Source organism: Hypomesus transpacificus, unplaced genomic scaffold, assembly GCF_021917145.1.
Source record: "Hypomesus transpacificus isolate Combined female unplaced genomic scaffold, fHypTra1 scaffold_134, whole genome shotgun sequence".
Classification (NCBI taxonomy): Eukaryota; Metazoa; Chordata; class Actinopteri; order Osmeriformes; family Osmeridae; genus Hypomesus; species Hypomesus transpacificus.
The window spans coordinates 151,904-176,963 of NW_025813710.1; the positions used below are offsets into that span (position 1 = coordinate 151,904).

Here is a 25,060-nt window from a genome sequence, read left to right on the forward strand (position 1 = left end):
GAAGACGTGCCCAATCTCCCGACACTTGCCGCACACCACCTCCTGGCACGCCTCCGCGAGGTGCCCATGCTTCATGCACTTTCTGCATAACTTTGGCTGTCCCATGTAGTGCACAAAGCCCCTGTTCTCCCCCAACACGATGATTGAGGGTAACTGCCTCAGTCCTTCAAAACCTGTCGGATCTGGAACCTGCTGGATGGGCACTCGCCAAGCTCCATTCCATATGCCATCCAGATCCTTCACTCTAACTGGAACCCCTTTAACTGTACAGTACCTTTTCAACCAGACACAGATATCCTCGGGGTTCACAGTCTCATTAAACATCCTGACAATCACCACTTTCAAGGTGTTGTCAGTCAGTTTTTCCACGCAAAACGTTTGGGTCACTTGATCTTTGCTTACTTCAAAACGTGTCCAGAATTCCTTCAACCCCCCAGCCGTGCCGAAACTGACATCGAAGCCCTGCCCAGCAGGCAAGGCCACGATGCAGTTCAGATCGGCAGGGGTGAACCTGAGCAGTCTCTGCAGCAACTTTCTGGAGAAGTCCAACCTGGACATCTCCACCTTCGCACCTCCCACCACCTTAAACAGAAAACGGACACTGTTGTGCCTCCTCATGCCGGCACGAGCGGCCGACATTTTGGAGGCACGAACAACACTCAACAAGGGTCGATACACTTAGGGGGAGGGGGGGGTGACACAGCAAGGGTAACAAAGGCGGGGGGGAAGGGGGGGGCACACCAACACAGAAGGGTAGGGGAAGACAAAAACACTGGTCAGGGGGGGGGGGGGGGGGGGGGGGGGCAGGGGGGGGGGGATGACTTACAAAACAAAGTGGGGGGTTACACACAGCAACTGGACAATACAAAAACTACCACCAAAACACCCAAATAAAATTTGCAAAGTAAATGGATTAAGGGACCGGCCGGGGAAAATTAAACCAAAACACTTAACAAGGACTGAGGACAAAATGAAACAAAATAACAATTACAAAATGATAATAAAAACAGCCACAAGATGGAGACAACACTCACACTGACAAGACCCGGAAAAACACTGACACCAACTAGACAGGGCTCACCTGCCACCAATCTGGGATTGGTGGCTAGGCTAACCAACAACACTAAGACTCACACAAGACTTGAACAAATAAACACTTAAGACAACACTCTATAGGCCCAAACAGGGGGGGGACAAGAAAACACACAGACAACACTTAACTGAACAAAAACTAAACAAAAACTAACAAAAAAAACGGCCACAAGGTGGAGACTTACACTCAACGGAAAAATACTGACAACACTTAACTAGACACACCTGCCACCAATCTAGCAATTGGTGGCTAGGCTACACCAAACACTACTAAAACACAAGACTTTAAACAACCAAACAAGCACTTAAAACAAACACTATGTAGGCCCCCAGGAAAGGGGGGGGGGGGGGACAGACAAGGAAACAGCTAACAAAGCTACAAGACAAAAAGGGGAGCTAAACAGAGAAACAGGCTAAAACACAGGACAACCACAGTACAAGCACAAGACAAGGCCCACAGAGGGACCGGAAAAGTACTGGCCTTGGAGGCACTCACCTGGCCCAGCACTGGGCTGGGCCAGTGGAAGAATGGAAAATTCCGGTGAGTGACTCCTCCTCCAGCACCGGCTCCGGTAACCGACTGTGGACCTGTGAACAAAACAGAGACAGAAATCTGGGTCAATGAAAATGCAAATAAGACAAAAACACACTCAAATGATATGACACCAACTGAAAAGGGGTAACGCCCACCGACCGGTCGATCACTTCTCAGAGCCAATTGGATCACTCGATGAGCCAAAAGGCCGAGAAGCGATGACCGCACTATTGGACGCCCCGCGCGCCCGGGCCCTCCGTGCGCCAGCCGGGCCGCTCGGTCACCTCTCTGCACTCACTCACTCACTCACTCACTCACTCACTCACTCCCCTTTGAAGTCACTCACCTCACCTCCGTTTTTTTTTTTTTTTTTTTTTTTTTTTTTTTTTTTTATCTAAAAGGGCGGGAAAACGCCACCGGCCGACAGGCCTCCGCGCGCCAAAACCCTTTTTTTTCTTTTTTCTTTTTTACCCTAACCTTTTTTACCCTAACCCTTTCTAACCCTAACCTAAACCTTTCTAACCTAACCCTTTCTAACCCTTTCAAGCCCTAACCCAAACGCCCTTCCCTCCCTCCCTCCCTCCGTCCCTCGTTTTTCCCTTTGACACGCTTAGAAAGAGTGCACCCTTCCCGGAGGCGCTGCAATACCGGGGCGATGCGCGGAGCGGACGGAGCGAGCCCCTGTTCCGACTCCCTGTTGCAAAAATCCGTTTAATATGTTGTCCTCGCATGGAGGACGTATCAGATATTAAACTGATAAGAACAGACACTACACTTGATCTGAGCCAAAAGGCCGAGAAGCGATGACCGCACTATTGGACGCCCCGCGCGCCCGGGCCCTCCGTGCGCCAGCCGGGCCGCTCGGTCACCTCTCTGCACTCACTCACTCACTCACTCACTCACTCACTCACTCCCCTTTGAAGTCACTCACCTCACCTCCGTTTTTTTTTTTTTTTTTTTTTTTTTTTTTTTTTTTTTTTTATCTAAAAGGGCGGGAAAACGCCACCGGCCGACAGGCCTCCGCGCGCCAAAACCCTTTTTTTTCTTTTTTCTTTTTTACCCTAACCTTTTTTACCCTAACCCTTTCTAACCCTAACCTAAACCTTTCTAACCTAACCCTTTCTAACCTAACCCTTTCTAACCCTAACCCTTTCTAACCCTAACCCTTTCTAACCTAACCCTTTCTAACCTAACCCTTTCTAACCCTAACCCTTTCTAACCCTAACCCTTTCTAACCCTTTCAAGCCCTAACCCAAACGCCCCTCCCTCCCTCCCTCCCTCCCTCCCTCGTTTTTCCCTTTGACACGCTTAGAAAGAGTGCACCCTTCCCGGAGGCGCTGCAATACCGGGGCGATGCGCGGAGCGGACGGAGCGAGCCCCTGTTCCGACTCCCTGTTGCAAAAATCCGTTTAATATGTTGTCCTCGCATGGAGGACGTATCAGATATTAAACTGATAAGAACAGACACTACACTTGATCTGAGCCAAAAGGCCGAGAAGCGATGACCGCACTATTGGACGCCCCGCGCGCCCGGGCCCTCCGTGCGCCAGCCGGGCCGCTCGGTCACCTCTCTGCACTCACTCACTCACTCACTCACTCACTCACTCACTCCCCTTTGAAGTCACTCACCTCACCTCCGTTTTTTTTTTTTTTTTTTTTTTTTTTTTTTTTTTTTTTTTTATCTAAAAGGGCGGGAAAACGCCACCGGCCGACAGGCCTCCGCGCGCCAAAACCCTTTTTTTTTTTTTTTTTCTTTTTTACCCTAACCTTTTTTACACTAACCCTTTCTAACCCTAACCTAACCCTTTCTAACCTAACCCTTTCTAACCTAACCCTTTCTAACCTAACCCTTTCTAACCTAACCCTTTCTAACCTAACCCTTTCTAACCTAACCCTTTCTAACCCTTTCAAGCCCTAACCCAAACGCCCTTCCCTCCCTCCCTCCCTCCGTCCCTCGTTTTTCCCTTTGACACGCTTAGAAAGAGTGCACCCTTCCCGGAGGCGCTGCAATACCGGGGCGATGCGCGGAGCGGACGGAGCGAGCCCCTGTTCCGACTCCCTGTTGCAAAAATCCGTTTAATATGTTGTCCTCGCATGGAGGACGTATCAGATATTAAACTGATAAGAACAGACACTACACTTGATCTGAGCCAAAAGGCCGAGAAGCGATGACCGCACTATTGGACGCCCCGCGCGCCCGGGCCCTCCGTGCGCCAGCCGGGCCGCTCGGTCACCTCTCTGCACTCACTCACTCACTCACTCACTCACTCACTCACTCCCCTTTGAAGTCACTCACCTCACCTCCGTTTTTTTTTTTTTTTTTTTTTTTTTTTTTTTTTTTTTTTATCTAAAAGGGCGGGAAAACGCCACCGGCCGACAGGCCTCCGCGCGCCAAAACCCTTTTTTTTCTTTTTTCTTTTTTACCCTAACCTTTTTTACCCTAACCCTTTCTAACCCTAACCTAAACCTTTCTAACCTAACCCTTTCTAACCTAACCCTTTCTAACCCTAACCCTTTCTAACCCTAACCCTTTCTAACCTAACCCTTTCTAACCTAACCCTTTCTAACCCTAACCCTTTCTAACCCTAACCCTTTCTAACCCTTTCAAGCCCTAACCCAAACGCCCCTCCCTCCCTCCCTCCCTCCCTCCCTCGTTTTTCCCTTTGACACGCTTAGAAAGAGTGCACCCTTCCCGGAGGCGCTGCAATACCGGGGCGATGCGCGGAGCGGACGGAGCGAGCCCCTGTTCCGACTCCCTGTTGCAAAAATCCGTTTAATATGTTGTCCTCGCATGGAGGACGTATCAGATATTAAACTGATAAGAACAGACACTACACTTGATCTGAGCCAAAAGGCCGAGAAGCGATGACCGCACTATTGGACGCCCCGCGCGCCCGGGCCCTCCGTGCGCCAGCCGGGCCGCTCGGTCACCTCTCTGCACTCACTCACTCACTCACTCACTCACTCACTCACTCCCCTTTGAAGTCACTCACCTCACCTCCGTTTTTTTTTTTTTTTTTTTTTTTTTTTTTTTTTTTTTTTTTATCTAAAAGGGCGGGAAAACGCCACCGGCCGACAGGCCTCCGCGCGCCAAAACCCTTTTTTTTTTTTTTTTTCTTTTTTACCCTAACCTTTTTTACACTAACCCTTTCTAACCCTAACCTAACCCTTTCTAACCTAACCCTTTCTAACCTAACCCTTTCTAACCTAACCCTTTCTAACCTAACCCTTTCTAACCTAACCCTTTCTAACCTAACCCTTTCTAACCCTTTCAAGCCCTAACCCAAACGCCCTTCCCTCCCTCCCTCCCTCCGTCCCTCGTTTTTCCCTTTGACACGCTTAGAAAGAGTGCACCCTTCCCGGAGGCGCTGCAATACCGGGGCGATGCGCGGAGCGGACGGAGCGAGCCCCTGTTCCGACTCCCTGTTGCAAAAATCCGTTTAATATGTTGTCCTCGCATGGAGGACGTATCAGATATTAAACTGATAAGAACAGACACTACACTTGATCTGAGCCAAAAGGCCGAGAAGCGATGACCGCACTATTGGACGCCCCGCGCGCCCGGGCCCTCCGTGCGCCAGCCGGGCCGCTCGGTCACCTCTCTGCACTCACTCACTCACTCACTCACTCACTCACTCACTCCCCTTTGAAGTCACTCACCTCACCTCCGTTTTTTTTTTTTTTTTTTTTTTTTTTTTTTTTTTTTTTTTATCTAAAAGGGCGGGAAAACGCCACCGGCCGACAGGCCTCCGCGCGCCAAAACCCTTTTTTTTCTTTTTTCTTTTTTACCCTAACCTTTTTTACCCTAACCCTTTCTAACCCTAACCTAAACCTTTCTAACCTAACCCTTTCTAACCTAACCCTTTCTAACCCTAACCCTTTCTAACCCTAACCCTTTCTAACCTAACCCTTTCTAACCTAACCCTTTCTAACCCTAACCCTTTCTAACCCTAACCCTTTCTAACCCTTTCAAGCCCTAACCCAAACGCCCCTCCCTCCCTCCCTCCCTCCCTCCCTCGTTTTTCCCTTTGACACGCTTAGAAAGAGTGCACCCTTCCCGGAGGCGCTGCAATACCGGGGCGATGCGCGGAGCGGACGGAGCGAGCCCCTGTTCCGACTCCCTGTTGCAAAAATCCGTTTAATATGTTGTCCTCGCATGGAGGACGTATCAGATATTAAACTGATAAGAACAGACACTACACTTGATCTGAGCCAAAAGGCCGAGAAGCGATGACCGCACTATTGGACGCCCCGCGCGCCCGGGCCCTCCGTGCGCCAGCCGGGCCGCTCGGTCACCTCTCTGCACTCACTCACTCACTCACTCACTCACTCACTCACTCCCCTTTGAAGTCACTCACCTCACCTCCGTTTTTTTTTTTTTTTTTTTTTTTTTTTTTTTTTTTTTTTTTATCTAAAAGGGCGGGAAAACGCCACCGGCCGACAGGCCTCCGCGCGCCAAAACCCTTTTTTTTTTTTTTTTTCTTTTTTACCCTAACCTTTTTTACACTAACCCTTTCTAACCCTAACCTAACCCTTTCTAACCTAACCCTTTCTAACCTAACCCTTTCTAACCTAACCCTTTCTAACCTAACCCTTTCTAACCTAACCCTTTCTAACCTAACCCTTTCTAACCCTTTCAAGCCCTAACCCAAACGCCCTTCCCTCCCTCCCTCCCTCCGTCCCTCGTTTTTCCCTTTGACACGCTTAGAAAGAGTGCACCCTTCCCGGAGGCGCTGCAATACCGGGGCGATGCGCGGAGCGGACGGAGCGAGCCCCTGTTCCGACTCCCTGTTGCAAAAATCCGTTTAATATGTTGTCCTCGCATGGAGGACGTATCAGATATTAAACTGATAAGAACAGACACTACACTTGATCTGAGCCAAAAGGCCGAGAAGCGATGACCGCACTATTGGACGCCCCGCGCGCCCGGGCCCTCCGTGCGCCAGCCGGGCCGCTCGGTCACCTCTCTGCACTCACTCACTCACTCACTCACTCACTCACTCACTCCCCTTTGAAGTCACTCACCTCACCTCCGTTTTTTTTTTTTTTTTTTTTTTTTTTTTTTTTTTTTTTTATCTAAAAGGGCGGGAAAACGCCACCGGCCGACAGGCCTCCGCGCGCCAAAACCCTTTTTTTTCTTTTTTCTTTTTTACCCTAACCTTTTTTACCCTAACCCTTTCTAACCCTAACCTAAACCTTTCTAACCTAACCCTTTCTAACCTAACCCTTTCTAACCCTAACCCTTTCTAACCCTAACCCTTTCTAACCTAACCCTTTCTAACCTAACCCTTTCTAACCCTAACCCTTTCTAACCCTAACCCTTTCTAACCCTTTCAAGCCCTAACCCAAACGCCCCTCCCTCCCTCCCTCCCTCCCTCCCTCGTTTTTCCCTTTGACACGCTTAGAAAGAGTGCACCCTTCCCGGAGGCGCTGCAATACCGGGGCGATGCGCGGAGCGGACGGAGCGAGCCCCTGTTCCGACTCCCTGTTGCAAAAATCCGTTTAATATGTTGTCCTCGCATGGAGGACGTATCAGATATTAAACTGATAAGAACAGACACTACACTTGATCTGAGCCAAAAGGCCGAGAAGCGATGACCGCACTATTGGACGCCCCGCGCGCCCGGGCCCTCCGTGCGCCAGCCGGGCCGCTCGGTCACCTCTCTGCACTCACTCACTCACTCACTCACTCACTCACTCACTCCCCTTTGAAGTCACTCACCTCACCTCCGTTTTTTTTTTTTTTTTTTTTTTTTTTTTTTTTTTTTTTTTATCTAAAAGGGCGGGAAAACGCCACCGGCCGACAGGCCTCCGCGCGCCAAAACCCTTTTTTTTTTTTTTTTTCTTTTTTACCCTAACCTTTTTTACACTAACCCTTTCTAACCCTAACCTAACCCTTTCTAACCTAACCCTTTCTAACCTAACCCTTTCTAACCTAACCCTTTCTAACCTAACCCTTTCTAACCTAACCCTTTCTAACCTAACCCTTTCTAACCCTTTCAAGCCCTAACCCAAACGCCCTTCCCTCCCTCCCTCCCTCCGTCCCTCGTTTTTCCCTTTGACACGCTTAGAAAGAGTGCACCCTTCCCGGAGGCGCTGCAATACCGGGGCGATGCGCGGAGCGGACGGAGCGAGCCCCTGTTCCGACTCCCTGTTGCAAAAATCCGTTTAATATGTTGTCCTCGCATGGAGGACGTATCAGATATTAAACTGATAAGAACAGACACTACACTTGATCTGAGCCAAAAGGCCGAGAAGCGATGACCGCACTATTGGACGCCCCGCGCGCCCGGGCCCTCCGTGCGCCAGCCGGGCCGCTCGGTCACCTCTCTGCACTCACTCACTCACTCACTCACTCACTCACTCACTCCCCTTTGAAGTCACTCACCTCACCTCCGTTTTTTTTTTTTTTTTTTTTTTTTTTTTTTTTTTTTTTTATCTAAAAGGGCGGGAAAACGCCACCGGCCGACAGGCCTCCGCGCGCCAAAACCCTTTTTTTTCTTTTTTCTTTTTTACCCTAACCTTTTTTACCCTAACCCTTTCTAACCCTAACCTAAACCTTTCTAACCTAACCCTTTCTAACCTAACCCTTTCTAACCCTAACCCTTTCTAACCCTAACCCTTTCTAACCTAACCCTTTCTAACCTAACCCTTTCTAACCCTAACCCTTTCTAACCCTAACCCTTTCTAACCCTTTCAAGCCCTAACCCAAACGCCCCTCCCTCCCTCCCTCCCTCCCTCCCTCGTTTTTCCCTTTGACACGCTTAGAAAGAGTGCACCCTTCCCGGAGGCGCTGCAATACCGGGGCGATGCGCGGAGCGGACGGAGCGAGCCCCTGTTCCGACTCCCTGTTGCAAAAATCCGTTTAATATGTTGTCCTCGCATGGAGGACGTATCAGATATTAAACTGATAAGAACAGACACTACACTTGATCTGAGCCAAAAGGCCGAGAAGCGATGACCGCACTATTGGACGCCCCGCGCGCCCGGGCCCTCCGTGCGCCAGCCGGGCCGCTCGGTCACCTCTCTGCACTCACTCACTCACTCACTCACTCACTCACTCACTCCCCTTTGAAGTCACTCACCTCACCTCCGTTTTTTTTTTTTTTTTTTTTTTTTTTTTTTTTTTTTTTATCTAAAAGGGCGGGAAAACGCCACCGGCCGACAGGCCTCCGCGCGCCAAAACCCTTTTTTTTTTTTTTTTTTTTACTTTTTTACCCTAACCTTTTTTACACTAACCCTTTCTAACCCTAACCTAACCCTTTCTAACCTAACCCTTTCTAACCTAACCCTTTCTAACCTAACCCTTTCTAACCTAACCCTTTCTAACCTAACCCTTTCTAACCTAACCCTTTCTAACCCTTTCAAGCCCTAACCCAAACGCCCTTCCCTCCCTCCCTCCCTCCGTCCCTCGTTTTTCCCTTTGACACGCTTAGAAAGAGTGCACCCTTCCCGGAGGCGCTGCAATACCGGGGCGATGCGCGGAGCGGACGGAGCGAGCCCCTGTTCCGACTCCCTGTTGCAAAAATCCGTTTAATATGTTGTCCTCGCATGGAGGACGTATCAGATATTAAACTGATAAGAACAGACACTACACTTGATCTGAGCCAAAAGGCCGAGAAGCGATGACCGCACTATTGGACGCCCCGCGCGCCCGGGCCCTCCGTGCGCCAGCCGGGCCGCTCGGTCACCTCTCTGCACTCACTCACTCACTCACTCACTCACTCACTCACTCCCCTTTGAAGTCACTCACCTCACCTCCGTTTTTTTTTTTTTTTTTTTTTTTTTTTTTTTTTTTTTTTTTTATCTAAAAGGGCGGGAAAACGCCACCGGCCGACAGGCCTCCGCGCGCCAAAACCCTTTTTTTTCTTTTTTCTTTTTTACCCTAACCTTTTTTACCCTAACCCTTTCTAACCCTAACCTAAACCTTTCTAACCTAACCCTTTCTAACCTAACCCTTTCTAACCCTAACCCTTTCTAACCCTAACCCTTTCTAACCTAACCCTTTCTAACCTAACCCTTTCTAACCCTAACCCTTTCTAACCCTAACCCTTTCTAACCCTTTCAAGCCCTAACCCAAACGCCCCTCCCTCCCTCCCTCCCTCCCTCCCTCGTTTTTCCCTTTGACACGCTTAGAAAGAGTGCACCCTTCCCGGAGGCGCTGCAATACCGGGGCGATGCGCGGAGCGGACGGAGCGAGCCCCTGTTCCGACTCCCTGTTGCAAAAATCCGTTTAATATGTTGTCCTCGCATGGAGGACGTATCAGATATTAAACTGATAAGAACAGACACTACACTTGATCTGAGCCAAAAGGCCGAGAAGCGATGACCGCACTATTGGACGCCCCGCGCGCCCGGGCCCTCCGTGCGCCAGCCGGGCCGCTCGGTCACCTCTCTGCACTCACTCACTCACTCACTCACTCACTCACTCACTCCCCTTTGAAGTCACTCACCTCACCTCCGTTTTTTTTTTTTTTTTTTTTTTTTTTTTTTTTTTTTTTTTATCTAAAAGGGCGGGAAAACGCCACCGGCCGACAGGCCTCCGCGCGCCAAAACCCTTTTTTTTTTTTTTTTTCTTTTTTACCCTAACCTTTTTTACACTAACCCTTTCTAACCCTAACCTAACCCTTTCTAACCTAACCCTTTCTAACCTAACCCTTTCTAACCTAACCCTTTCTAACCTAACCCTTTCTAACCTAACCCTTTCTAACCTAACCCTTTCTAACCCTTTCAAGCCCTAACCCAAACGCCCTTCCCTCCCTCCCTCCCTCCGTCCCTCGTTTTTCCCTTTGACACGCTTAGAAAGAGTGCACCCTTCCCGGAGGCGCTGCAATACCGGGGCGATGCGCGGAGCGGACGGAGCGAGCCCCTGTTCCGACTCCCTGTTGCAAAAATCCGTTTAATATGTTGTCCTCGCATGGAGGACGTATCAGATATTAAACTGATAAGAACAGACACTACACTTGATCTGAGCCAAAAGGCCGAGAAGCGATGACCGCACTATTGGACGCCCCGCGCGCCCGGGCCCTCCGTGCGCCAGCCGGGCCGCTCGGTCACCTCTCTGCACTCACTCACTCACTCACTCACTCACTCACTCACTCCCCTTTGAAGTCACTCACCTCACCTCCGTTTTTTTTTTTTTTTTTTTTTTTTTTTTTTTTTTTTTTTATCTAAAAGGGCGGGAAAACGCCACCGGCCGACAGGCCTCCGCGCGCCAAAACCCTTTTTTTTCTTTTTTCTTTTTTACCCTAACCTTTTTTACCCTAACCCTTTCTAACCCTAACCTAAACCTTTCTAACCTAACCCTTTCTAACCTAACCCTTTCTAACCCTAACCCTTTCTAACCCTAACCCTTTCTAACCTAACCCTTTCTAACCTAACCCTTTCTAACCCTAACCCTTTCTAACCCTAACCCTTTCTAACCCTTTCAAGCCCTAACCCAAACGCCCCTCCCTCCCTCCCTCCCTCCCTCCCTCGTTTTTCCCTTTGACACGCTTAGAAAGAGTGCACCCTTCCCGGAGGCGCTGCAATACCGGGGCGATGCGCGGAGCGGACGGAGCGAGCCCCTGTTCCGACTCCCTGTTGCAAAAATCCGTTTAATATGTTGTCCTCGCATGGAGGACGTATCAGATATTAAACTGATAAGAACAGACACTACACTTGATCTGAGCCAAAAGGCCGAGAAGCGATGACCGCACTATTGGACGCCCCGCGCGCCCGGGCCCTCCGTGCGCCAGCCGGGCCGCTCGGTCACCTCTCTGCACTCACTCACTCACTCACTCACTCACTCACTCACTCCCCTTTGAAGTCACTCACCTCACCTCCGTTTTTTTTTTTTTTTTTTTTTTTTTTTTTTTTTTTTTTTTATCTAAAAGGGCGGGAAAACGCCACCGGCCGACAGGCCTCCGCGCGCCAAAACCCTTTTTTTTTTTTTTTTTCTTTTTTACCCTAACCTTTTTTACACTAACCCTTTCTAACCCTAACCTAACCCTTTCTAACCTAACCCTTTCTAACCTAACCCTTTCTAACCTAACCCTTTCTAACCTAACCCTTTCTAACCTAACCCTTTCTAACCTAACCCTTTCTAACCCTTTCAAGCCCTAACCCAAACGCCCTTCCCTCCCTCCCTCCCTCCGTCCCTCGTTTTTCCCTTTGACACGCTTAGAAAGAGTGCACCCTTCCCGGAGGCGCTGCAATACCGGGGCGATGCGCGGAGCGGACGGAGCGAGCCCCTGTTCCGACTCCCTGTTGCAAAAATCCGTTTAATATGTTGTCCTCGCATGGAGGACGTATCAGATATTAAACTGATAAGAACAGACACTACACTTGATCTGAGCCAAAAGGCCGAGAAGCGATGACCGCACTATTGGACGCCCCGCGCGCCCGGGCCCTCCGTGCGCCAGCCGGGCCGCTCGGTCACCTCTCTGCACTCACTCACTCACTCACTCACTCACTCACTCACTCCCCTTTGAAGTCACTCACCTCACCTCCGTTTTTTTTTTTTTTTTTTTTTTTTTTTTTTTTTTTTTTTTATCTAAAAGGGCGGGAAAACGCCACCGGCCGACAGGCCTCCGCGCGCCAAAACCCTTTTTTTTCTTTTTTCTTTTTTACCCTAACCTTTTTTACCCTAACCCTTTCTAACCCTAACCTAAACCTTTCTAACCTAACCCTTTCTAACCTAACCCTTTCTAACCCTAACCCTTTCTAACCCTAACCCTTTCTAACCTAACCCTTTCTAACCTAACCCTTTCTAACCCTAACCCTTTCTAACCCTAACCCTTTCTAACCCTTTCAAGCCCTAACCCAAACGCCCCTCCCTCCCTCCCTCCCTCCCTCCCTCGTTTTTCCCTTTGACACGCTTAGAAAGAGTGCACCCTTCCCGGAGGCGCTGCAATACCGGGGCGATGCGCGGAGCGGACGGAGCGAGCCCCTGTTCCGACTCCCTGTTGCAAAAATCCGTTTAATATGTTGTCCTCGCATGGAGGACGTATCAGATATTAAACTGATAAGAACAGACACTACACTTGATCTGAGCCAAAAGGCCGAGAAGCGATGACCGCACTATTGGACGCCCCGCGCGCCCGGGCCCTCCGTGCGCCAGCCGGGCCGCTCGGTCACCTCTCTGCACTCACTCACTCACTCACTCACTCACTCACTCACTCCCCTTTGAAGTCACTCACCTCACCTCCGTTTTTTTTTTTTTTTTTTTTTTTTTTTTTTTTTTTTTTTTTATCTAAAAGGGCGGGAAAACGCCACCGGCCGACAGGCCTCCGCGCGCCAAAACCCTTTTTTTTTTTTTTTTTCTTTTTTACCCTAACCTTTTTTACACTAACCCTTTCTAACCCTAACCTAACCCTTTCTAACCTAACCCTTTCTAACCTAACCCTTTCTAACCTAACCCTTTCTAACCTAACCCTTTCTAACCTAACCCTTTCTAACCTAACCCTTTCTAACCCTTTCAAGCCCTAACCCAAACGCCCTTCCCTCCCTCCCTCCCTCCGTCCCTCGTTTTTCCCTTTGACACGCTTAGAAAGAGTGCACCCTTCCCGGAGGCGCTGCAATACCGGGGCGATGCGCGGAGCGGACGGAGCGAGCCCCTGTTCCGACTCCCTGTTGCAAAAATCCGTTTAATATGTTGTCCTCGCATGGAGGACGTATCAGATATTAAACTGATAAGAACAGACACTACACTTGATCTGAGCCAAAAGGCCGAGAAGCGATGACCGCACTATTGGACGCCCCGCGCGCCCGGGCCCTCCGTGCGCCAGCCGGGCCGCTCGGTCACCTCTCTGCACTCACTCACTCACTCACTCACTCACTCACTCACTCCCCTTTGAAGTCACTCACCTCACCTCCGTTTTTTTTTTTTTTTTTTTTTTTTTTTTTTTTTTTTTTTTATCTAAAAGGGCGGGAAAACGCCACCGGCCGACAGGCCTCCGCGCGCCAAAACCCTTTTTTTTCTTTTTTCTTTTTTACCCTAACCTTTTTTACCCTAACCCTTTCTAACCCTAACCTAAACCTTTCTAACCTAACCCTTTCTAACCTAACCCTTTCTAACCCTAACCCTTTCTAACCCTAACCCTTTCTAACCTAACCCTTTCTAACCTAACCCTTTCTAACCCTAACCCTTTCTAACCCTAACCCTTTCTAACCCTTTCAAGCCCTAACCCAAACGCCCCTCCCTCCCTCCCTCCCTCCCTCCCTCGTTTTTCCCTTTGACACGCTTAGAAAGAGTGCACCCTTCCCGGAGGCGCTGCAATACCGGGGCGATGCGCGGAGCGGACGGAGCGAGCCCCTGTTCCGACTCCCTGTTGCAAAAATCCGTTTAATATGTTGTCCTCGCATGGAGGACGTATCAGATATTAAACTGATAAGAACAGACACTACACTTGATCTGAGCCAAAAGGCCGAGAAGCGATGACCGCACTATTGGACGCCCCGCGCGCCCGGGCCCTCCGTGCGCCAGCCGGGCCGCTCGGTCACCTCTCTGCACTCACTCACTCACTCACTCACTCACTCACTCACTCCCCTTTGAAGTCACTCACCTCACCTCCGTTTTTTTTTTTTTTTTTTTTTTTTTTTTTTTTTTTTTTTTATCTAAAAGGGCGGGAAAACGCCACCGGCCGACAGGCCTCCGCGCGCCAAAACCCTTTTTTTTCTTTTTTCTTTTTTACCCTAACCTTTTTTACCCTAACCCTTTCTAACCCTAACCTAAACCTTTCTAACCTAACCCTTTCTAACCTAACCCTTTCTAACCCTAACCCTTTCTAACCCTAACCCTTTCTAACCTAACCCTTTCTAACCTAACCCTTTCTAACCCTAACCCTTTCTAACCCTAACCCTTTCTAACCCTTTCAAGCCCTAACCCAAACGCCCCTCCCTCCCTCCCTCCCTCCCTCCCTCGTTTTTCCCTTTGACACGCTTAGAAAGAGTGCACCCTTCCCGGAGGCGCTGCAATACCGGGGCGATGCGCGGAGCGGACGGAGCGAGCCCCTGTTCCGACTCCCTGTTGCAAAAATCCGTTTAATATGTTGTCCTCGCATGGAGGACGTATCAGATATTAAACTGATAAGAACAGACACTACACTTGATCTGAGCCAAAAGGCCGAGAAGCGATGACCGCACTATTGGACGCCCCGCGCGCCCGGGCCCTCCGTGCGCCAGCCGGGCCGCTCGGTCACCTCTCTGCACTCACTCACTCACTCACTCACTCACTCACTCACTCCCCTTTGAAGTCACTCACCTCACCTCCGTTTTTTTTTTTTTTTTTTTTTTTTTTTTTTTTTTTTTTTTTTTTATCTAAAAGGGCGGGAAAACGCCACCGGCCGACAGGCCTCCGCGCGCCAAAACCCTTTTTTTTTTTTTTTTTCTTTTTTACCCTAACCTTTTTTACACTAACCCTTTCTAACCCTAACCTAACCCTTTCTAACCTAACCCTTTCTAACCTAACCCTTTCTAACCTAACCCTTTCTAACCTAACCCTTTCTAACCTAACCCTTTCTAACCTAACCCTTTCTAACCCTTTCAAGCCCTAACCCAAACGCCCTTCCCTCCCTCCCTCCCTCCGTCCCTCGTTTTTCCCTTTGACACGCTTAGAAAGAGTGCACCCTTCCCGGAGGCGCTGCAATACCGGGGCGATGCGCGGAGCGGACGGAGCGAGCCCCTGTTCCGACTCCCTGTTGCAAAAATCCGTTTAATATGTTGTCCTCGCATGGAGGACGTATCAGATATTAAACTGATAAGAACAGACACTACACTTGATCTGAGCCAAAAGGCCGAGAAGCGATGACCGCACTATTGGACGCCCCGCGCGCCCGGGCCCTCCGTGCGCCAGCCGGGCCGCTCGGTCACCTCTCTGCACTCACTCACTCACTCACTCACTCACTCACTCACTCCCCTTTGAAGTCACTCACCTCACCTCCGTTTTTTTTTTTTTTTTTTTTTTTTTTTTTTTTTTTTTTTTATCTAAAAGGGCGGGAAAACGCCACCGGCCGACAGGCCTCCGCGCGCCAAAACCCTTTTTTTTCTTTTTTCTTTTTTACCCTAACCTTTTTTACCCTAACCCTTTCTAACCCTAACCTAAACCTTTCTAACCTAACCCTTTCTAACCTAACCCTTTCTAACCCTAACCCTTTCTAACCCTAACCCTTTCTAACCTAACCCTTTCTAACCTAACCCTTTCTAACCCTAACCCTTTCTAACCCTAACCCTTTCTAACCCTTTCAAGCCCTAACCCAAACGCCCCTCCCTCCCTCCCTCCCTCCCTCCCTCGTTTTTCCCTTTGACACGCTTAGAAAGAGTGCACCCTTCCCGGAGGCGCTGCAATACCGGGGCGATGCGCGGAGCGGACGGAGCGAGCCCCTGTTCCGACTCCCTGTTGCAAAAATCCGTTTAATATGTTGTCCTCGCATGGAGGACGTATCAGATATTAAACTGATAAGAACAGACACTACACTTGATCTGAGCCAAAAGGCCGAGAAGCGATGACCGCACTATTGGACGCCCCGCGCGCCCGGGCCCTCCGTGCGCCAGCCGGGCCGCTCGGTCACCTCTCTGCACTCACTCACTCACTCACTCACTCACTCACTCACTCCCCTTTGAAGTCACTCACCTCACCTCCGTTTTTTTTTTTTTTTTTTTTTTTTTTTTTTTTTTTTTTTTTATCTAAAAGGGCGGGAAAACGCCACCGGCCGACAGGCCTCCGCGCGCCAAAACCCTTTTTTTTTTTTTTTTTCTTTTTTACCCTAACCTTTTTTACACTAACCCTTTCTAACCCTAACCTAACCCTTTCTAACCTAACCCTTTCTAACCTAACCCTTTCTAACCTAACCCTTTCTAACCTAACCCTTTCTAACCTAACCCTTTCTAACCTAACCCTTTCTAACCCTTTCAAGCCCTAACCCAAACGCCCTTCCCTCCCTCCCTCCCTCCGTCCCTCGTTTTTCCCTTTGACACGCTTAGAAAGAGTGCACCCTTCCCGGAGGCGCTGCAATACCGGGGCGATGCGCGGAGCGGACGGAGCGAGCCCCTGTTCCGACTCCCTGTTGCAAAAATCCGTTTAATATGTTGTCCTCGCATGGAGGACGTATCAGATATTAAACTGATAAGAACAGACACTACACTTGATCTGAGCCAAAAGGCCGAGAAGCGATGACCGCACTATTGGACGCCCCGCGCGCCCGGGCCCTCCGTGCGCCAGCCGGGCCGCTCGGTCACCTCTCTGCACTCACTCACTCACTCACTCACTCACTCACTCACTCCCCTTTGAAGTCACTCACCTCACCTCCGTTTTTTTTTTTTTTTTTTTTTTTTTTTTTTTTTTTTTTTTATCTAAAAGGGCGGGAAAACGCCACCGGCCGACAGGCCTCCGCGCGCCAAAACCCTTTTTTTTCTTTTTTCTTTTTTACCCTAACCTTTTTTACCCTAACCCTTTCTAACCCTAACCTAAACCTTTCTAACCTAACCCTTTCTAACCTAACCCTTTCTAACCCTAACCCTTTCTAACCCTAACCCTTTCTAACCTAACCCTTTCTAACCTAACCCTTTCTAACCCTAACCCTTTCTAACCCTAACCCTTTCTAACCCTTTCAAGCCCTAACCCAAACGCCCCTCCCTCCCTCCCTCCCTCCCTCCCTCGTTTTTCCCTTTGACACGCTTAGAAAGAGTGCACCCTTCCCGGAGGCGCTGCAATACCGGGGCGATGCGCGGAGCGGACGGAGCGAGCCCCTGTTCCGACTCCCTGTTGCAAAAATCCGTTTAATATGTTGTCCTCGCATGGAGGACGTATCAGATATTAAACTGATAAGAACAGACACTACACTTGATCTGAGCCAAAAGGCCGAGAAGCGATGACCGCACTATTGGACGCCCCGCGCGCCCGGGCCCTCCGTGCGCCAGCCGGGCCGCTCGGTCACCTCTCTGCACTCACTCACTCACTCACTCACTCACTCACTCACTCCCCTTTGAAGTCACTCACCTCACCTCCGTTTTTTTTTTTTTTTTTTTTTTTTTTTTTTTTTTTTTTTATCTAAAAGGGCGGGAAAACGCCACCGGCCGACAGGCCTCCGCGCGCCAAAACCCTTTTTTTTCTTTTTTCTTTTTTACCCTAACCTTTTTTACCCTAACCCTTTCTAACCCTAACCTAAACCTTTCTAACCTAACCCTTTCTAACCTAACCCTTTCTAACCCTAACCCTTTCTAACCCTAACCCTTTCTAACCTAACCCTTTCTAACCTAACCCTTTCTAACCCTAACCCTTTCTAACCCTAACCCTTTCTAACCCTTTCAAGCCCTAACCCAAACGCCCCTCCCTCCCTCCCTCCCTCCCTCCCTCGTTTTTCCCTTTGACACGCTTAGAAAGAGTGCACCCTTCCCGGAGGCGCTGCAATACCGGGGCGATGCGCGGAGCGGACGGAGCGAGCCCCTGTTCCGACTCCCTGTTGCAAAAATCCGTTTAATATGTTGTCCTCGCATGGAGGACGTATCAGATATTAAACTGATAAGAACAGACACTACACTTGATCTGAGCCAAAAGGCCGAGAAGCGATGACCGCACTATTGGACGCCCCGCGCGCCCGGGCCCTCCGTGCGCCAGCCGGGCCGCTCGGTCACCTCTCTGCACTCACTCACTCACTCACTCACTCACTCACTCACTCCCCTTTGAAGTCACTCACCTCACCTCCGTTTTTTTTTTTTTTTTTTTTTTTTTTTTTTTTTTTTTTTTATCTAAAAGGGCGGGAAAACGCCACCGGCCGACAGGCCTCCGCGCGCCAAAACCCTTTTTTTTTTTTTTTTTCTTTTTTACCCTAACCTTTTTTACACTAACCCTTTCTAACCCTAACCTAACCCTTTCTAACCTAACCCTTTCTAACCTAACCCTTTCTAACCTAACCCTTTCTAACCTAACCCTTTCTAACCTAACCCTTTCTAACCTAACCCTTTCTAACCCTTTCAAGCCCTAACCCAAACGCCCTTCCCTCCCTCCCTCCCTCCGTCCCTCGTTTTTCCCTTTGACACGCTTAGAAAGAGTGCACCCTTCCCGGAGGCGCTGCAATACCGGGGCGATGCGCGGAGCGGACGGAGCGAGCCCCTGTTCCGACTCCCTGTTGCAAAAATCCGTTTAATATGTTGTCCTCGCATGGAGGACGTATCAGATATTAAACTGATAAGAACAGACACTACACTTGATCTGAGCCAAAAGGCCGAGAAGCGATGACCGCACTATTGGACGCCCCGCGCGCCCGGGCCCTCCGTGCGCCAGCCGGGCCGCTCGGTCACCTCTCTGCACTCACTCACTCACTCACTCACTCACTCACTCACTCCCCTTTGAAGTCACTCACCTCACCTCCGTTTTTTTTTTTTTTTTTTTTTTTTTTTTTTTTTTTTTTTTATCTAAAAGGGCGGGAAAACGCCACCGGCCGACAGGCCTCCGCGCGCCAAAACCCTTTTTTTTCTTTTTTCTTTTTTACCCTAACCTTTTTTACCCTAACCCTTTCTAACCCTAACCTAAACCTTTCTAACCTAACCCTTTCTAACCTAACCCTTTCTAACCCTAACCCTTTCTAACCCTAACCCTTTCTAACCTAACCCTTTCTAACCTAACCCTTTCTAACCCTAACCCTTTCTAACCCTAACCCTTTCTAACCCTTTCAAGCCCTAACCCAAACGCCCCTCCCTCCCTCCCTCCCTCCCTCCCTCGTTTTTCCCTTTGACACGCTTAGAAAGAGTGCACCCTTCCCGGAGGCGCTGCAATACCGGGGCGATGCGCGGAGCGGACGGAGCGAGCCCCTGTTCCGACTCCCTGTTGCAAAAATCCGTTTAATATGTTGTCCTCGCATGGAGGACGTATCAGATATTAAACTGATAAGAACAGACACTACACTTGATCTGAGCCAAAAGGCCGAGAAGCGATGACCGCACTATTGGACGCCCCGCGCGCCCGGGCCCTCCGTGCGCCAGCCGGGCCGCTCGGTCACCTCTCTGCACTCACTCACTCACTCACTCACTCACTCACTCACTCCCCTTTGAAGTCACTCACCTCACCTCCGTTTTTTTTTTTTTTTTTTTTTTTTTTTTTTTTTTTTTTTTATCTAAAAGGGCGGGAAAACGCCACCGGCCGACAGGCCTCCGCGCGCCAAAACCCTTTTTTTTTTTTTTTTTCTTTTTTACCCTAACCTTTTTTACACTAACCCTTTCTAACCCTAACCTAACCCTTTCTAACCTAACCCTTTCTAACCTAACCCTTTCTAACCTAACCCTTTCTAACCTAACCCTTTCTAACCTAACCCTTTCTAACCTAACCCTTTCTAACCCTTTCAAGCCCTAACCCAAACGCCCTTCCCTCCCTCCCTCCCTCCGTCCCTCGTTTTTCCCTTTGACACGCTTAGAAAGAGTGCACCCTTCCCGGAGGCGCTGCAATACCGGGGCGATGCGCGGAGCGGACGGAGCGAGCCCCTGTTCCGACTCCCTGTTGCAAAAATCCGTTTAATATGTTGTCCTCGCATGGAGGACGTATCAGATATTAAACTGATAAGAACAGACACTACACTTGATCTGAGCCAAAAGGCCGAGAAGCGATGACCGCACTATTGGACGCCCCGCGCGCCCGGGCCCTCCGTGCGCCAGCCGGGCCGCTCGGTCACCTCTCTGCACTCACTCACTCACTCACTCACTCACTCACTCACTCCCCTTTGAAGTCACTCACCTCACCTCCGTTTTTTTTTTTTTTTTTTTTTTTTTTTTTTTTTTTTTTTTATCTAAAAGGGCGGGAAAACGCCACCGGCCGACAGGCCTCCGCGCGCCAAAACCCTTTTTTTTCTTTTTTCTTTTTTACCCTAACCTTTTTTACCCTAACCCTTTCTAACCCTAACCTAAACCTTTCTAACCTAACCCTTTCTAACCTAACCCTTTCTAACCCTAACCCTTTCTAACCCTAACCCTTTCTAACCTAACCCTTTCTAACCTAACCCTTTCTAACCCTAACCCTTTCTAACCCTAACCCTTTCTAACCCTTTCAAGCCCTAACCCAAACGCCCCTCCCTCCCTCCCTCCCTCCCTCCCTCGTTTTTCCCTTTGACACGCTTAGAAAGAGTGCACCCTTCCCGGAGGCGCTGCAATACCGGGGCGATGCGCGGAGCGGACGGAGCGAGCCCCTGTTCCGACTCCCTGTTGCAAAAATCCGTTTAATATGTTGTCCTCGCATGGAGGACGTATCAGATATTAAACTGATAAGAACAGACACTACACTTGATCTGAGCCAAAAGGCCGAGAAGCGATGACCGCACTATTGGACGCCCCGCGCGCCCGGGCCCTCCGTGCGCCAGCCGGGCCGCTCGGTCACCTCTCTGCACTCACTCACTCACTCACTCACTCACTCACTCACTCCCCTTTGAAGTCACTCACCTCACCTCCGTTTTTTTTTTTTTTTTTTTTTTTTTTTTTTTTTTTTTTTATCTAAAAGGGCGGGAAAACGCCACCGGCCGACAGGCCTCCGCGCGCCAAAACCCTTTTTTTTCTTTTTTCTTTTTTACCCTAACCTTTTTTACCCTAACCCTTTCTAACCCTAACCTAAACCTTTCTAACCTAACCCTTTCTAACCTAACCCTTTCTAACCCTAACCCTTTCTAACCCTAACCCTTTCTAACCTAACCCTTTCTAACCTAACCCTTTCTAACCCTAACCCTTTCTAACCCTAACCCTTTCTAACCCTTTCAAGCCCTAACCCAAACGCCCTTCCCTCCCTCCCTCCCTCCGTCCCTCGTTTTTCCCTTTGACACGCTTAGAAAGAGTGCACCCTTCCCGGAGGCGCTGCAATACCGGGGCGATGCGCGGAGCGGACGGAGCGAGCCCCTGTTCCGACTCCCTGTTGCAAAAATCCGTTTAATATGTTGTCCTCGCATGGAGGACGTATCAGATATTAAACTGATAAGAACAGACACTACACTTGATCTGAGCCAAAAGGCCGAGAAGCGATGACCGCACTATTGGACGCCCCGCGCGCCCGGGCCCTCCGTGCGCCAGCCGGGCCGCTCGGTCACCTCTCTGCACTCACTCACTCACTCACTCACTCACTCACTCACTCCCCTTTGAAGTCACTCACCTCACCTCCGTTTTTTTTTTTTTTTTTTTTTTTTTTTTTTTTTTTTTTTTATCTAAAAGGGCGGGAAAACGCCACCGGCCGACAGGCCTCCGCGCGCCAAAACCCTTTTTTTTCTTTTTTCTTTTTTACCCTAACCTTTTTTACCCTAACCCTTTCTAACCCTAACCTAAACCTTTCTAACCTAACCCTTTCTAACCTAACCCTTTCTAACCCTAACCCTTTCTAACCCTAACCCTTTCTAACCTAACCCTTTCTAACCTAACCCTTTCTAACCCTAACCCTTTCTAACCCTAACCCTTTCTAACCCTTTCAAGCCCTAACCCAAACGCCCCTCCCTCCCTCCCTCCCTCCCTCCCTCGTTTTTCCCTTTGACACGCTTAGAAAGAGTGCACCCTTCCCGGAGGCGCTGCAATACCGGGGCGATGCGCGGAGCGGACGGAGCGAGCCCCTGTTCCGACTCCCTGTTGCAAAAATCCGTTTAATATGTTGTCCTCGCATGGAGGACGTATCAGATATTAAACTGATAAGAACAGACACTACACTTGATCTGAGCCAAAAGGCCGAGAAGCGATGACCGCACTATTGGACGCCCCGCGCGCCCGGGCCCTCCGTGCGCCAGCCGGGCCGCTCGGTCACCTCTCTGCACTCACTCACTCACTCACTCACTCACTCACTCACTCACTCCCCTTTGAAGTCACTCACCTCACCTCCGTTTTTTTTTTTTTTTTTTTTTTTTTTTTTTTTTTTTTTTATCTAAAAGGGCGGGAAAACGCCACCGGCCGACAGGCCTCCGCGCGCCAAAACCCTTTTTTTTCTTTTTTACCCTAACCTTTTTTACCCTAACCCTTTCTAACCCTAACCTAAACCTTTCTAACCTAACCCTTTCTAACCTAACCCTTTCTAACCCTAACCCTTTCTAACCCTAACCCTTTCTAACCTAACCCTTTCTAACCTAACCCTTTCTAACCCTAACCCTTTCTAACCCTAACCCTTTCTAACCCTTTCAAGCCCTAACCCAAACGCCCCTCCCTCCCTCCCTCCCTCCCTCGTTTTTCCCTTTGACACGCTTAGAAAGAGTGCACCCTTCCCGGAGGCGCTGCAATACCGGGGCGATGCGCGGAGCGGACGGAGCGAGCCCCTGTTCCGACTCCCTGTTGCAAAAATCCGTTTAATATGTTGTCCTCGCATGGAGGACGTATCAGATATTAAACTGATAAGAACAGACACTACACTTGATCTGAGCCAAAAGGCCGAGAAGCGATGACCGCACTATTGGACGCCCCGCGCGCCCGGGCCCTCCGTGCGCCAGCCGGGCCGCTCGGTCACCTCTCTGCACTCACTCACTCACTCACTCACTCACTCACTCACTCCCCTTTGAAGTCACTCACCTCACCTCCGTTTTTTTTTTTTTTTTTTTTTTTTTTTTTTTTTTTTTTTATCTAAAAGGGCGGGAAAACGCCACCGGCCGACAGGCCTCCGCGCGCCAAAACCCTTTTTTTTTTTTTTTTTCTTTTTTACCCTAACCTTTTTTACACTAACCCTTTCTAACCCTAACCTAACCCTTTCTAACCTAACCCTTTCTAACCTAACCCTTTCTAACCTAACCCTTTCTAACCTAACCCTTTCTAACCTAACCCTTTCTAACCTAACCCTTTCTAACCCTTTCAAGCCCTAACCCAAACGCCCTTCCCTCCCTCCCTCCCTCCGTCCCTCGTTTTTCCCTTTGACACGCTTAGAAAGAGTGCACCCTTCCCGGAGGCGCTGCAATACCGGGGCGATGCGCGGAGCGGACGGAGCGAGCCCCTGTTCCGACTCCCTGTTGCAAAAATCCGTTTAATATGTTGTCCTCGCATGGAGGACGTATCAGATATTAAACTGATAAGAACAGACACTACACTTGATCTGAGCCAAAAGGCCGAGAAGCGATGACCGCACTATTGGACGCCCCGCGCGCCCGGGCCCTCCGTGCGCCAGCCGGGCCGCTCGGTCACCTCTCTGCACTCACTCACTCACTCACTCACTCACTCACTCACTCACTCCCCTTTGAAGTCACTCACCTCACCTCCGTTTTTTTTTTTTTTTTTTTTTTTTTTTTTTTTTTTTTTTTATCTAAAAGGGCGGGAAAACGCCACCGGCCGACAGGCCTCCGCGCGCCAAAACCCTTTTTTTTCTTTTTTACCCTAACCTTTTTTACCCTAACCCTTTCTAACCCTAACCTAAACCTTTCTAACCTAACCCTTTCTAACCTAACCCTTTCTAACCCTAACCCTTTCTAACCCTAACCCTTTCTAACCTAACCCTTTCTAACCTAACCCTTTCTAACCCTAACCCTTTCTAACCCTAACCCTTTCTAACCCTTTCAAGCCCTAACCCAAACGCCCCTCCCTCCCTCCCTCCCTCCCTCCCTCGTTTTTCCCTTTGACACGCTTAGAAAGAGTGCACCCTTCCCGGAGGCGCTGCAATACCGGGGCGATGCGCGGAGCGGACGGAGCGAGCCCCTGTTCCGACTCCCTGTTGCAAAAATCCGTTTAATATGTTGTCCTCGCATGGAGGACGTATCAGATATTAAACTGATAAGAACAGATTTTTTTCTTTTGAAACTTTTTATTGATACATAGCCGTTGACCAATACACAGTACCAAGACATTTAAAACCCTCTCCTAATTTCTTTGCTTAAAATAAATAACAATACTTTTTAAAATGTACAAAACAGGCAAACCATTGTGGAAAATATTAAAACACTGGTGTATCTTCAATAAGAGCACTGCATTATTTACGTATTTTTAAAAGTGCCTAAAAAATGAATCTTGTGTGCATACAACAGTGTTTAAAAGGCCATAAAAGAAATAAACATTGTACATTTTGAGCAAATTAAGACATTTTAAAAGGAGAAACATTTTCAAAAGTGTCTTAAAAACACACTAAAAGATGTTTGTCTGTGTGCCTGTGTGTGTGCTTAAAAGTTCTGCTCCTCTCCTGCACAGGAACGAGGCGAGCCCGCCCGGGCGATCCACTCCCCCCTCCACCGGGCGGGCCCGCGACCCCCCCCCCTCAGGGGCCCAGCGGAGATCCTCGACCTTGGCAGCTGTTCCAGCGCAGCCAGGCCGCTGCCGTCCGGACCACTTCGCGTGCGTTGGGGCCCCCTCCGAATGGCGCGTGGGACGGACCACCCTCGGGTCCCTGCAACCAGTACCGCCGCTGCCGGGGTGGCCGTCTCCACGCGTCTCCCTGCCGGCCGGTTTCTGGAGGTCCAAGGAATCTTCTTCAGCATTGCGGTGGGGTGGACCAGAGCTGGCGGAACGGCTCTGGCCCACCCGGACCTCCCCGCCGGCAGG

General features: G+C 49.7%; 32 non-coding genes and 1 pseudogene across 32 annotated transcripts; all 33 read right to left on the minus strand.

The window, feature by feature from the left end:
- Nucleotides 1-2,241: 2,241 nt before the first annotated feature.
- On the minus strand, nt 2,242-2,432 carry LOC124488458. The gene has a single exon (XR_006958697.1). It is a non-coding gene; the product is annotated as a U2 spliceosomal RNA (small nuclear RNA).
- A 507-nt stretch (nt 2,433-2,939) lies between these two features.
- On the minus strand, nt 2,940-3,130 carry LOC124488459. Its single transcript, XR_006958698.1, has one exon. It is a non-coding gene; the product is annotated as a U2 spliceosomal RNA (small nuclear RNA).
- A 476-nt stretch (nt 3,131-3,606) lies between these two features.
- LOC124488460 lies at nt 3,607-3,797 on the minus strand. The gene has a single exon (XR_006958699.1). It is a non-coding gene; the product is annotated as a U2 spliceosomal RNA (small nuclear RNA).
- Nucleotides 3,798-4,303: 506 nt separating this feature from the next.
- LOC124488461 lies at nt 4,304-4,494 on the minus strand. Its single transcript, XR_006958700.1, has one exon. It is a non-coding gene; the product is annotated as a U2 spliceosomal RNA (small nuclear RNA).
- Nucleotides 4,495-4,970: 476 nt separating this feature from the next.
- Nucleotides 4,971-5,161, minus strand: LOC124488462. The gene has a single exon (XR_006958701.1). It is a non-coding gene; the product is annotated as a U2 spliceosomal RNA (small nuclear RNA).
- A 507-nt stretch (nt 5,162-5,668) lies between these two features.
- On the minus strand, nt 5,669-5,859 carry LOC124488464. The gene has a single exon (XR_006958703.1). It is a non-coding gene; the product is annotated as a U2 spliceosomal RNA (small nuclear RNA).
- A 476-nt stretch (nt 5,860-6,335) lies between these two features.
- LOC124488465 lies at nt 6,336-6,526 on the minus strand. The gene has a single exon (XR_006958704.1). It is a non-coding gene; the product is annotated as a U2 spliceosomal RNA (small nuclear RNA).
- A 506-nt stretch (nt 6,527-7,032) lies between these two features.
- LOC124488466 lies at nt 7,033-7,223 on the minus strand. The gene has a single exon (XR_006958705.1). It is a non-coding gene; the product is annotated as a U2 spliceosomal RNA (small nuclear RNA).
- A 475-nt stretch (nt 7,224-7,698) lies between these two features.
- On the minus strand, nt 7,699-7,889 carry LOC124488467. Its single transcript, XR_006958706.1, has one exon. It is a non-coding gene; the product is annotated as a U2 spliceosomal RNA (small nuclear RNA).
- A 506-nt stretch (nt 7,890-8,395) lies between these two features.
- On the minus strand, nt 8,396-8,586 carry LOC124488468. Its single transcript, XR_006958707.1, has one exon. It is a non-coding gene; the product is annotated as a U2 spliceosomal RNA (small nuclear RNA).
- A 477-nt stretch (nt 8,587-9,063) lies between these two features.
- LOC124488386 lies at nt 9,064-9,254 on the minus strand. Its single transcript, XR_006958632.1, has one exon. It is a non-coding gene; the product is annotated as a U2 spliceosomal RNA (small nuclear RNA).
- A 509-nt stretch (nt 9,255-9,763) lies between these two features.
- LOC124488387 lies at nt 9,764-9,954 on the minus strand. Its single transcript, XR_006958633.1, has one exon. It is a non-coding gene; the product is annotated as a U2 spliceosomal RNA (small nuclear RNA).
- Nucleotides 9,955-10,429: 475 nt separating this feature from the next.
- On the minus strand, nt 10,430-10,620 carry LOC124488388. Its single transcript, XR_006958634.1, has one exon. It is a non-coding gene; the product is annotated as a U2 spliceosomal RNA (small nuclear RNA).
- Nucleotides 10,621-11,126: 506 nt separating this feature from the next.
- On the minus strand, nt 11,127-11,317 carry LOC124488389. The gene has a single exon (XR_006958635.1). It is a non-coding gene; the product is annotated as a U2 spliceosomal RNA (small nuclear RNA).
- Nucleotides 11,318-11,792: 475 nt separating this feature from the next.
- Nucleotides 11,793-11,983, minus strand: LOC124488390. Its single transcript, XR_006958636.1, has one exon. It is a non-coding gene; the product is annotated as a U2 spliceosomal RNA (small nuclear RNA).
- A 507-nt stretch (nt 11,984-12,490) lies between these two features.
- On the minus strand, nt 12,491-12,681 carry LOC124488392. Its single transcript, XR_006958638.1, has one exon. It is a non-coding gene; the product is annotated as a U2 spliceosomal RNA (small nuclear RNA).
- Nucleotides 12,682-13,157: 476 nt separating this feature from the next.
- Nucleotides 13,158-13,348, minus strand: LOC124488393. Its single transcript, XR_006958639.1, has one exon. It is a non-coding gene; the product is annotated as a U2 spliceosomal RNA (small nuclear RNA).
- A 507-nt stretch (nt 13,349-13,855) lies between these two features.
- LOC124488394 lies at nt 13,856-14,046 on the minus strand. The gene has a single exon (XR_006958640.1). It is a non-coding gene; the product is annotated as a U2 spliceosomal RNA (small nuclear RNA).
- A 507-nt stretch (nt 14,047-14,553) lies between these two features.
- On the minus strand, nt 14,554-14,744 carry LOC124488395. Its single transcript, XR_006958641.1, has one exon. It is a non-coding gene; the product is annotated as a U2 spliceosomal RNA (small nuclear RNA).
- Nucleotides 14,745-15,223: 479 nt separating this feature from the next.
- On the minus strand, nt 15,224-15,414 carry LOC124488396. Its single transcript, XR_006958642.1, has one exon. It is a non-coding gene; the product is annotated as a U2 spliceosomal RNA (small nuclear RNA).
- Nucleotides 15,415-15,921: 507 nt separating this feature from the next.
- Nucleotides 15,922-16,112, minus strand: LOC124488397. The gene has a single exon (XR_006958643.1). It is a non-coding gene; the product is annotated as a U2 spliceosomal RNA (small nuclear RNA).
- Nucleotides 16,113-16,588: 476 nt separating this feature from the next.
- LOC124488398 lies at nt 16,589-16,779 on the minus strand. The gene has a single exon (XR_006958644.1). It is a non-coding gene; the product is annotated as a U2 spliceosomal RNA (small nuclear RNA).
- A 507-nt stretch (nt 16,780-17,286) lies between these two features.
- On the minus strand, nt 17,287-17,477 carry LOC124488399. The gene has a single exon (XR_006958645.1). It is a non-coding gene; the product is annotated as a U2 spliceosomal RNA (small nuclear RNA).
- Nucleotides 17,478-17,983: 506 nt separating this feature from the next.
- LOC124488400 lies at nt 17,984-18,174 on the minus strand. Its single transcript, XR_006958646.1, has one exon. It is a non-coding gene; the product is annotated as a U2 spliceosomal RNA (small nuclear RNA).
- A 475-nt stretch (nt 18,175-18,649) lies between these two features.
- On the minus strand, nt 18,650-18,840 carry LOC124488401. The gene has a single exon (XR_006958647.1). It is a non-coding gene; the product is annotated as a U2 spliceosomal RNA (small nuclear RNA).
- Nucleotides 18,841-19,347: 507 nt separating this feature from the next.
- Nucleotides 19,348-19,538, minus strand: LOC124488403. The gene has a single exon (XR_006958649.1). It is a non-coding gene; the product is annotated as a U2 spliceosomal RNA (small nuclear RNA).
- Nucleotides 19,539-20,013: 475 nt separating this feature from the next.
- LOC124488404 lies at nt 20,014-20,204 on the minus strand. Its single transcript, XR_006958650.1, has one exon. It is a non-coding gene; the product is annotated as a U2 spliceosomal RNA (small nuclear RNA).
- A 507-nt stretch (nt 20,205-20,711) lies between these two features.
- Nucleotides 20,712-20,902, minus strand: LOC124488405. Its single transcript, XR_006958651.1, has one exon. It is a non-coding gene; the product is annotated as a U2 spliceosomal RNA (small nuclear RNA).
- Nucleotides 20,903-21,408: 506 nt separating this feature from the next.
- LOC124488406 lies at nt 21,409-21,599 on the minus strand. The gene has a single exon (XR_006958652.1). It is a non-coding gene; the product is annotated as a U2 spliceosomal RNA (small nuclear RNA).
- Nucleotides 21,600-22,106: 507 nt separating this feature from the next.
- On the minus strand, nt 22,107-22,297 carry LOC124488407. The gene has a single exon (XR_006958653.1). It is a non-coding gene; the product is annotated as a U2 spliceosomal RNA (small nuclear RNA).
- Nucleotides 22,298-22,796: 499 nt separating this feature from the next.
- On the minus strand, nt 22,797-22,987 carry LOC124488408. The gene has a single exon (XR_006958654.1). It is a non-coding gene; the product is annotated as a U2 spliceosomal RNA (small nuclear RNA).
- Nucleotides 22,988-23,461: 474 nt separating this feature from the next.
- On the minus strand, nt 23,462-23,652 carry LOC124488409. Its single transcript, XR_006958655.1, has one exon. It is a non-coding gene; the product is annotated as a U2 spliceosomal RNA (small nuclear RNA).
- A 504-nt stretch (nt 23,653-24,156) lies between these two features.
- LOC124488418 lies at nt 24,157-24,337 on the minus strand (annotated as a pseudogene).
- Between the last annotated feature and the right edge of the window lie 723 nt (nt 24,338-25,060).